We start from the raw sequence: 11,292 nt of genomic DNA, 5'->3' as shown, positions 1-11,292 counted from the left end.
AGAGTGAGACTTCATCTCGAAAGAAAGAAAGAAAAGAAAGAAAGAAAGAAAGAAGAAAGAGAGAGAGAGAGAGAGAGAAAGGAAGAAAGGAAGAAAGAAAAGAAAGAAAGAAAGAAAGGAAAGAAAGAAAGAAAGAAAGAAAGAAAGAAAGAAAGAAAGAAAGAAAGAAAGAAAGAAAGAAAGAGAAAGAAAGAGAGAGGAAGGAAGGAAACAAGGAAGGAGAGAGGGAGGGAGGGAGGAAGGGGTTAACCTAGACCCGGTCCTGATGAACTGGAAAATAATATGAGCCACATGTATAATGTTACATTTTCCAGGAGCCCTGTTATAGAAAGTCAAAGGAAACAGAGGAAACTGATTTTAACAGTACATATATATTTTAACCTACTATATCCAAAGTGTTATCATTTCAACATTTAGGTAATATTTTAAAACAATTAATGAGATATTAATGAGCTTGACCACCAAAGCAAAAACATTCCTCTTTTACTTTAAATAAAGGGAAAAAAAACAAAAGTTGATTCAGAAAGGCCTTTACTAGTATTGGTCATTTTTAAGACTCATGGCTTCACTGAGTCCGCCAGACAGCCCTGGGAGGGCACGACTTGCTCAGGTCACGCTGTAGACAGGGGAGACCAACACACCCAGGACCCTGCAATTTGGCTAAAGCTCTGCAGCTACAAAGTGAAGCAGCTCAAACTCAAGTCTGGGTTTAGCTCAAACACCTTCTCTTTCACCCCAGGCCAGGCAGGCTGTCCTTTCTCTGGCTTTGTTCTTACTGATCAATTATGTTTACTAGATAGGGCCGCAGGATAAGAAGGTATCATTTTAGCATTGCTGGAGGGTCAGGTAGTGATTTGTTCTTTACTGGAATCTCCAAAGAGTGTCTCCGCAGTGTTCCTAGTTCCGGGTAATCCAAACCACTCAAAAATGTAGAAGATCAAGTCAAGTCAGTATCTGATAGAGGCTCAAGCAGGATAACTTTTAATCTTGCCATGAAGAAAAGCTTAACTTTAAAAACTTGGCACCAGCCAGTTCTCCCCCAGGTAGCCTGTGGCTTTGGGCTTGAGGAGGTTTTATGAAAGCAGGCAGGACTCCAACACCAAACAATGCACGTTCTAGCAAACAGCCCATTCCCTCAGCAGTGTGACTTTTCTCTCCCAAGGGGCCAAGGCACCCAGGTGCCGCAGTGGCTGCAGCTTTAAAATAGCAGCCATCACAGCAAGTACACGATAGTGACCAGGGTGTCAAATTCACCCCAGGCCCACCCCTGCCAAGCCAGGCTCAGAAGAGCTTTCAGCCCACCAATGGGCCATTGGAGGCCTAGGAGGACCTTGGCGGGGAGTTTTTTAGAGAGTGTCCCCCGTCTTTGCAGCTGCACCCCATATAGGTCCCTAAACCTCATGCCACAGATGAACTGAAGTGTGCAGCTGAGAAAACGGCCATTAGGTGTGACTGATGCCTCCTCTGCAATCCCCTGATTTCTCCTGGTAACCAGTATTCAGCAGCAGCCTGGAAAATGGTCAAAATGGAATGAACGTAGCCAGCGGGCATCCGCAGACTTGGAATCTTCAGAGCTAGTATGATGGCAGCACCCATTTGCCAGCCTCCCATCTAGCTGTTTGCCAGCCTCCCATCTGGCTGTTCTGAGACACTTGGAAAGAGAGAGAGAGATTTCTCAGAGACGAGGACGGACCCAGCCGGGCTTCTAATTTCAGTCCATCTCCCGACTTTATTTAAGCCTAGAGGAAAGGGATTTTGTTTGACGTATGCATTATGTATTAAGATAATAAACCCTCAACGATGGCAAGAACAGAAGAAGGCGGGACAGCAACACAATTCTAGGGGGCAGCAAGAAGAACCAGTGGTCACGAATTTGGCAAACTCAAAGAAATCCACATCTTCGGCCAGACACAGTGGCTCACACTTGTCAGCACGTTGGGAGTCCAAGGTGGAAGGATCACTTGAGCTCAGGAGTTTGAGACCAACCTGGGCAACACAGTGAGACTCTGTCTCTACAAAAAAATAAGCAAAATTAGGCATGGTGGTGCACACGTGTGGTCCTAGCTACTTGGGAGATTAAGGCAGGAGGTCCGATTGAGCCCAGGAGTCCAAGGCTGCAGTGAGCTGTGATGGTGCCACTGCATTCCAGCCTGGGTGACCAGAGAGAGACCCTGTCTTAAAAGAAAAAAAAATCTGCATCCTCAGTGACAGCAAGGAAAGATGAAAACCAAGCCAATTTACAACCCAGAAGTCCCAAAGGGTCAGGAATTAGTGGTGGCAGCATCTCTGGAAATGGGGTTAAAGTTCAGGGGCGTACTAAGAGGATGAGAGGAAAGAACCAGCGGGATTCATGCGTCCCCTCCCCCACGTCTCCCAGCTGGGTGACTGTGCCTCCTCCATCAGGCACAGGACTGGAAGTTTATTCTCTAAAGAGGTTAAAAAAATACTGAGAAGATCTCGATGCAAATTGTACTGAAAACAAGCAGATTAAGTGATTTTACACATACTACACAGAGAGGGCCAATCCCCCTCAAGCTCACTTCCTTCTTGCAGCTCCTGAACTCCCCCCTCTCCTCACCCCCAGCAGCCTGGTCTTGACCCTCCGGACAGGAGACTGTAAGACCCTTCTGTGGGGAGTCCATGCAGCCCAGGAGGAAAGCCCTAAAGATACTGGCATGGGGGTCCCCATGAAACAGCCCAGTGGGCACCTATGGGAGAAGCTTCCTGTGCTCAGGACCTACAGAATGCTTATTTGTCCCCACCTCTTAACTATGAGAAAGCAACCAAGGACTATGAGGTAGTTAAAGAAAGAAACCTCTAACATGAAACCTTCAGATCAAGCGAAGCCAAGACATAACTGTGCAGAAAGAAGGAGTGCACATGTCCGTCACATCCAGTGTGCGCCTGGCCTGCTCTAAGTCCTTCACATCTAGTAACTCATGCAATTAGCACAGCCCCCAAAGCAGACATCAGTATTATTCTTCCCACTGCACAGATGAGGCCTTTGAAAAAGAGAGAGGTCAGCAACATAACTTGCCCAAAATCATAAAGCTAGTAAGTGGCAGAGCCAGGATTCCTAACTGCACGCCATTGAGCGCTGTGTGAGCCACCTCTCAAAGCTCCGCCCCAGCCCTGTCCATCATTACCGTCCACAGCGTGAAGAGAAGATACTGTAGTCGTGAACAAGAAGGCTCTCTAAAGAAAGAGTTCTCACAAATTACAAATGTGACCGGTTAAGATGGAATGTAAAATTGATGGAATTTCCCAGAAAGCAGAACAAAAAGCAAAAGGAATTAAAAAATAGAAAAGATAAGAGAATTGGAGGATCAGCCCATGAGGACTGATATCCAAATAAGTGGAGTTCTAAAAGGTCAGAAAACCAAGGAGTGGAAATCATAATGCATTGTCCAAGAAAATTTCTCAGAACTGAAGGATAGTTTCCAGATAGAAAGGTCTCACTAAGGGCACAGCATGATGGATAAAAAGAGACCAGCACCAAGGCAGGTCACCTTGACGTCTCAAGATGCTGGGGACAAACCAAGGCTCCTGTGAGCTCCCAGAGAGCATGAAGCAGGCTGCACACAGAGGGTCAGAGATGGCTTTACCCTTCTCAATAGCTACCTAGAAGCAGGCAGACAATGAAGCAAGGAACATTTCAATACACTGAAAGAAAATCATTTCCAGCCTGGAGTTTGATGCCCAGCTAATGTAGCCATCAAGAATTAGAGAGTATGTTCATTTTCCCATGTGCAGATTCTCAGAAAATCTCCCACCCAGGCACTCTGTCTCAGGGAGGATGTGCCACTGTATTCAAGGGATGAAGGTGTCAGAGGAAGGCAGGAAGCAGGAGATCTAACCCAGGAGAGAAGTGAGGAGGACCGCAGGTGACAGTGACAGGCAGTCCAGGTGACAGCTGGGCCCAAGGTGCGGAGGGAAGCACAGGTCAGAGCCCAATCCCTGCTCAAGAAGAGAGAACTGGCCAGGTGTGGCGGCTCATGCTTGTAATCCCAGCACTTTGGGAAGCCAAGGTGGGCGGATTACTTGAGGTCAGGAGTTCGAGAGCAGCCTGGCCTAATGGTGAAACCCCAGCTCTACTAAAAATACAAAAAAATTAGCTGGGTGTGGTGGTGCACACCTGTAATCCCAGCTACTTGGGAAGTGGAGGTGAGGCAGGGAAATAACTTGAACCCAGGAGGCAAAGGTTGCAGTGAGCCAAGATCACACCACTGCACTTCAGCCTGGGTGACAGAGTGAGACTCCATCTTAAAAAAAAAAAAAAAAAAAAAAAAAAAGAGAGAACTGAGACACTTTACCTGATGCACCCAAACAACTTAAGGAGACATCTAGAACAGTAAGAGAGTTTCAGATGAATTAATAAGTACATCCCCCACCACTACCAGCAACAGCAGGCAATTTTTAATTCCAAAGAAAACAAAAAGCAGACCAGGTAAGGAAAAGTGACCATCATTTACTACACAACTAAGCTCTGAAGAGCACTGATCTACTAGTGACAGTGTAAACCCCAATTACTGATCTTACCAAAATTATGATGAAAACCTATTGGGAAATTGAGAGAGGGGGCAGATTTGAGGTTAAAGGAGGTAAAGAAGAGTCCTACATCTTCACCTTCTACCGGTTTCTAGTAAGAAATTGGAGCCTAGAACCAAAACATCAAGATGAAGAAATACATGCATGTTATTTAGAGACATGGAAGAAAATACTAAAATCATTAGCTTAAAAAAAAATACAAGCCATATCCTCCAGGGAAAACGGGCCTGGATGTCACTGTTTTCCAGACAAACCTTAAAAAAAAGGCAAGGGGATGGGGAAAACAGGCATTGATGAAGGCATGCAACCTCACTGAATGTTCTAACCACTAGGAGAAGTTGAGGCTGTCATCCCTTTCCACCAAAAAGACATGGTCGGGTTCACAGCTACCCGCAGCTGGTCAATACTAAAAACAGGCTCAAACCCAGCTCTGCCAAACCCAGCATCCACACTCTCCCTTTGATTCCACATTCATCCATTCAACAGTGTAAACTGAGCACTCTCTAAGCCTGGGTCATAATGGTGGCCAGGGCATACCCCAGCGCCTGACCCAATAGGGTTTCTGGTCTACCCGGGCAACCCACAGTAAACAAGCCATCACTAACAACAAATCCAAGTGTAGCAGTGCCTACCCACACAGCCTCAGCCTATGACTCCAGCACTTCCTGCTGCCCCTCTTACTTTCCTCACCCACTCTGCAGCCCATCACTGACCTCATGGCATTGCGACATCTCTTTCCCCTACAGGTCAGCTGTCACATGCTACTTCATGGCCCCTGCCCATGGTGCTCCTGGCAACTCAATACAGGCCATTGCCTGGGACAACCTCCTGCTATCAAAGCCCAAGGCCCTTGGCTTTGAATTGGGAGGTAACACATGTGGTTTGTTTTAGATCAGCGTTAAGCTCAAAGGCCCAGCCAGCTTTCCAAGAGAGAGCGCCACACTTGTGTACATGAAGGAGAGTAAGTAGCCTTTGTAGACCAGCCCTCCAGGAAGCCGCTGGTGACTCTAGGGGACTGCAGCAAGTCCCTGGAGACACCAGAGTGTGCTGTGAAACCTCACGTCCTCTGCTCACTTGCTGAGAACAGGGCAAAGCCACTGAGCCCCTGTGCCCTTGAAGTCTGCATCTGTGAAGTTGGGACCCCAGAGGGTTACATCAGCATTAAATGACATAATGGAGACGGCTCTGCTTTATAATCAGTCAACACCATAATATGATGTGGGGACCTGAGGGTGGTCCCCACGGCTGCCTCTGCTCACTTCTGCCACCATTCAAGGTTATGAGAATTTCATCTCCTCAATTTCTTCGGATGGGATCCCTATCCCCACTCTTTTGAGTCCCACCCCAGAAAATTACCAGGCAGGAATCTTCAGTCAAGAAGTTGGCCTTTGTTAGTTCAAGAAACCTGGTGTATAAATAACTAAACAGAGCCAGCTGGGCCACTGAACCGACTGTGATAAGGCTCAACAGCAAGGCTGGCTGACTTCTTGCCCAACATCCCTTAGCCAGGGTTCAGTTTTCTTTCTGAGTTCCAAGTCAATTGCCCTCTCCAGCACCACCTGGCCCTCGATCTAGTGCTGGACAGTCTCTCTCCATGTCCCCAAATTCAGATCCCAACTTACGACCCATGCCTGACTGACTTCATCCTCCCAGATTTAACTCTGATGCCTGGTTCTACCACTTCTTAGCTCAATGGCTTGGAACTTGTGACAATGTCACTCAGCCTTAGTTCTCGAGCTAAATAATAATGCCCACCATCAGGGTTCTTCCAAAGACCTGGCACAGGGTCCTGCACTGCAGTCATCTCTCTGCAGCCTACCAACCTGCTCCCCACACACAATCCCCATGATCACATCAGTACCCTAGAACAAATAAAGACAGTCCCTGAAGTAATTGATGGGAGTCTCACTCTGTCGACAGGCTGGAGTGCAGTGGCACGATCTCGGCTCACTGCAGCCTCCGCCTCCTGGGTTCAAGCAATTCTCCTGCCTCAGCCTCCAGACTAGCTGCGATTACAAGTGTGTGCCACCACACCCAGCTAGTTTTTGTATTTTTAGTAGAGATGAGGTTTCACCAGGTAGGCCAGGATGGTCTCGATCTCTGGACGTTGTGATTCGCCCACCTTAGCCTCCCAAATTGTTGGGATTACAGGCATGAGCCACAGCACCCGGGCAACTTAATTGATTTTTATACAATCTGTACTGTATATTATACATGTTGCAACAACAACAATACTGCAGACTGTCTTCTGTAACCGGGCTGCAACTCCTCCAACATGGCCTGACAAGAAAGAAGCTGTCCTCATGCATAGGGGAACTTTTTCAGCCACACGGCCATGTATTTGGAATACTACTGGAATATTTAGTTGCATTTTATCCTTGTTCTACAAAAATAAGTAGAAACAGAAATCAAAAAGGGAAGTGTGGTTATCCATGATCATTACTGGTTTGATAAACCTACCTTGGAGACATCAAGGGAACTGGGGCCATGAAGATTGTGGGGCTAACCCCATAGAGGGAGGCTAGGGAGGTCGGAAACCAGCATGACATCATTCAACAGCACTGAAACAGTGAGGCAGGATTAGGACTGTTTTTCCATTCTTTAGCAATTGAAGTCCCTTATAATTTGCATGTGCAGCCTGGGACTTTCAATATGTGACGTAATATTACCAAAAGTTGGAAACTGTCTACAACTTTTAGTTATATTAATGATTGTAATTAAAACATCATATTTTAATGATGTTCTCTTGTTTTCTAAACAAACTGTGATATTTCATATCCAGTGGAAGGTTATTTTCCCAACACAACCAGGACCCGGCTTGCTCTAGGGTAGCAGCATTTCCAGGGTTCATGCATCTCCATTCCAGAAGAACACAAGGATTAGAACAGAGATGCTATTGCTGCCAGAACATGCTCAGTCCCAGAAGCGACACAACAGGGTACGTAGCTAGAGGACACTATGATACCACCCTCTCATCACAGGGCCACAGGGCATAGATGAGATCACTGTGACATGATGCCACCACCTTCTCTGGCCTCCTAGGTAGAGTCTGTTGGCTCACGCCGGCCTCTCCCTTCCTCTGAAGCCCACTCCTGACCTTTGCCAGGAAGCCTCTGAGTTCTCCAGCCAGGTGGTGGCAGCCAGGTGACCTCAGCCCTGTGACCACAGCCCTGGTCTGTGCACTCTCAGCTAAAGCTTGCTGCCCCACTCTGGTCTCCACCAAGCTCACAGAGAAACCTACAGGGAAGTCCAGCTGTGCAAATACCTCCCCAGTGTGTCTCTTCTACGGAGGTGGGGAAGGCTTGATGGGCATTTATTATTCATTTGCATATGAGATTCTCATGGCTGCTGTGACAGATTACCACATGCTTAGTGGCTGAAAACAACATAAATATATTCTCTTCTAGTTCTGAAGGTCAGAAGTCTGTATGGGTGTTACTGGCTAAAACCAAGGTTAAGGGCAAGGCTGTGTTCCTTCTGGAGATTCTAAAGGGGAATCCGGGTCTTCCCTTTTCTGGCTTGTAGAGGCCTGATATGGTTTGGGTACGTGTCCCCTCCAAATCTTATATTGAAATGTGATCCCCAGTGTTGGAGTTGTGCCCTGTGCTGGCTCCCCTTCCCTTCTACAGTGATCGGAAGCTTCCTGAGGCCTCCCCAGAAGCAGATGCCAGCACCATACTTCCTGAACAGACTGCAGAACTACGAGCCAATTAAACTTTTCTTCTAAATTACCCAGCCTCAGGTATTTCTTTAGAGCAATGCAAACACTGCCTAACACAGACCCCTGCGTTCCCTGCGCCGGACCCCATCCTGCAGCCCCACCGCTCTCAACTCTGCTTCCGTTATCACAGCTCCTCTCCCCTCTCTCTCTGACCCTCCTGCTTCCTTCTTATAAGGAGGCTTGTGATTAGTTGGGTCCACTGGATAATCCCAGATTATCTCCTTATCTCAAGATCCTTCGCTTAATCACATGTGCGAAGTCCCTTTTACCAAGGAAGAGAACATATTCACCAATTCTGGGGATTAGGATGTGGACAACTTCCAGGGGAGGCATTGTCTAACCTACACCGGTTCTGAAGACCCGCTCCGTGTTAGGGGCTGGAAGGACAAAGATGCATACGCTCCACTCAGGGGTCTACTTAGACCCCTGAGTGGACTCAGAAGGCATCTGTGGGGGCTCGGAGTGCTCAGAAGGGCTCAGAAGGTGGGCTCAGAGGGCTCAGAAGGGCTCCGAAGGTGGGCTCAGAGGGCTCAGAAGCCCCAGGGAGTCCAGATCCCAGCGCTGTGAGTTCTGCCCAGAAGGGCACAGACAGGGTCCAAGGATGTCCTGGGCACAGTCACAGTCATTCTCTGCAGAAGGGACTGTGTGGACAAAGGCATTGCAAGGGGGAAATTGCGTGGCCTGTGGGCAAAACCAGAAGACACCTGGGTGCAGCTGTGGCCCAGTTCCTTCAAGGAAGGGCAGGCGGTGTGGGGGCGCGGGGGGCAGAGCACCCAGCAGCGCTTCTTCCCAAGGGCAAAGAGGCCTTGGGGAGAGATGGACGGGGTGTGAGAAATGTCACCGGGCTGCAGGCGTGGAGCAGGACGGGGGTGCTGGAGGCAGGTAGACAGTGGTCCTGGCAACTAACAAGGAGGATGTGTGTAAAAGAGGCAAGCGTGGAAAGGCCCAGATGGGCCAGGACTGACGGGACATGGGAAGCGAGGGAAGGGGCACGTGAGCGGCACCATCTGAGGGTTCAGATTCCTCCACCACCAGCTGGCAGGTCACCTCCGAGCCCCCTCCCCACCCGCCGCCCCAGTTCTCAGCCAGAAGGGCTCAGAACACTACTTTTAAGTATGTCATACCATGGAGAATTAAAAATAGTTTTTAAAAGGAGAGGGATATAAATATCGCAAAGGCTCCTGGCTGCATGGAGCACCCCCCAGGAGAGGAAAGCAGGGGTGGGGCATGCCTCCATGCTTGGGGCCCTGGGTCCTTTTCAGTTAGACCCAGAGGTCTACAGTTCTGCAGGAACTGAACGTAGTTCTGGTCGACACCAAAATGACCCAGGGGCTTCCTTAAATTCCCCAAATCCTCCTTGGTTTTCCTGTGCCTTGGGGACAGCGGACCACAATCTCCAAGAAATAGTGGGACACAGGGGAACCAAATAAAAAGAGGGACAGAAGAGGTGCAGGTCAACCACATGGACCCCTCTGGAACGCACCATCTGGCACTTCCCGGCCCAACCCTGGCTTCCATCGTGTTGAGGAGCTGGCAGGGGCTTTCCCTGACCCCACAGCCCCTCACCACACACTCCCCTACCCTGTGGGTCCATGGGGCAGATTTTCCTCTGTGTCTCACCCTCTGCCATGTTCTCTATCCCAGGGCTACAGGACATAAAGGCGACCATGGTGACATGACATCACACGTTCTCTGGCCTCCTGGGTAGAGAGTCTGTGACTCACGCAGGTCTCTTGCTTCCTGTTGAGTTCCACTCTCCTGCCCTGTTAGGAAGCCTCCCCAGGGATCTGCAGCCAGGTGGTGACAGCCCTGTGACCAGAGCCCGAGTCTGTACACTCTCAGCTCAGGCCTGCTGCTACCACCCCAGTCTCCATCAAACTCACAGAGAAACCTACAGGCAGTCCAGCTGTGCAAATATCCCCCTAAAGGCTAGACTGGGCCTCCCTTCCCACCCCACACTCCTGCAGCACCCACGGTGAGCACCCATAGTTCCTACACGCTGATCTCAACCTCACCATACCCCTGTCCTCTCTGTACTGAGAACTCCTAGCATGTCCCATCCACCCATCCCTCCATCCCCAGCTCCCAGAATTTCAGGAGGACTCAACAACTGTTATATGACCAAAGGACCAGGCTCCAAGTGGGTAAGTCCATGTCCAAAGCAGGTTCAAAATGTACGGCGGGCAGACAGGCAGCCCTTGGAAAAGAAGGCTGGGCTGCCACACATACAGCAAGCATCCCCTGCTGTCATCACCAGAAGCATCTTCTACTCGTCATGTGCCCTGAGTCTGGGTTTAGAAAATACAGTTCCTAACTTCTTACAAGAAGTCTTCCAGATTGCCATATTCTGGATAGGAGCCTGATACTTGCTAACAAGGACACATATTTTCTACTCTGCAGGGAGGCTGGCTGGCCTCACCCCACCAACCTGATTCCAGCCTCCCAGACCCCTATATTCACAACTTGCTGTAGGAAAGAAGGGTGATCCCCTGTCCCACAGATGTTGGGGCTTTCTTCGGTACAGAATCAACTGTGGGACAACAGTGACAAGTGTGGGAGGCACGAGGCAGGGGTTCCAAGGCAACCCCTCAGTTCTGGGATGTGGGGCATCCTGATGGCCTTCATCCTGGGCTGCTGTTCCAAGGCAGAGCAGCTGACTTTAGCAAAAACATCACTGACAGACAGACAGACACACACACACACACACACACACACACACACACACAGAGCTATACACTACAAACACACATACACACACCTTTCCTTTTGCTGAGAGCATTTTACTAACACTTTCCATTTCTCTGTCTTCCTCTTTTTCGACACTGGGCGGGGTGATACATTTTTTTGGTTTCTTTGCCTCAACTACTCAGCTGTGCCCGTGTCCTGGAAAAGCAGCCATAGGCAATATGCAAATGAATGGGTGTGGCTATGGGCCAGTAAAACTTTATTCACAAAAAGAGGTAGCGGCTGGATTTGACCTGTGGGCCATAGTTTGCGAATCCCTACTCTGATTAAAAAAAAAA

General features: G+C 48.9%; 1 protein-coding gene across 5 annotated transcripts in view; it reads right to left on the bottom strand.

The window, feature by feature from the left end:
- CLMN (calmin) overlaps positions 1-11,292 on the bottom strand; it is a 131,580-nt gene that overhangs the window by 113,559 nt on the left and 6,729 nt on the right. The window contains exon 1 of one of the 5 annotated variants that reach the window (XM_037738352.1): positions 5,262-5,280. The exons of the other annotated variants lie outside the window; for them this stretch is intronic. The gene's annotated coding sequence lies outside the window, so the exon portion shown is untranslated. Of the gene's footprint in view, positions 1-5,261; positions 5,281-11,292 lie in introns of those variants that run through there. 5 annotated transcript variants of the gene reach the window in all.

The sequence above is a fragment of the Cebus imitator genome, unplaced genomic scaffold (assembly GCF_001604975.1).
Source record: "Cebus imitator isolate Cc_AM_T3 unplaced genomic scaffold, Cebus_imitator-1.0 Scaffold52, whole genome shotgun sequence".
Lineage (NCBI taxonomy): Eukaryota > Metazoa > Chordata > Mammalia > Primates > Cebidae > Cebus > Cebus imitator.
This window is presented reverse-complemented; position numbering and strand designations above follow the sequence as displayed.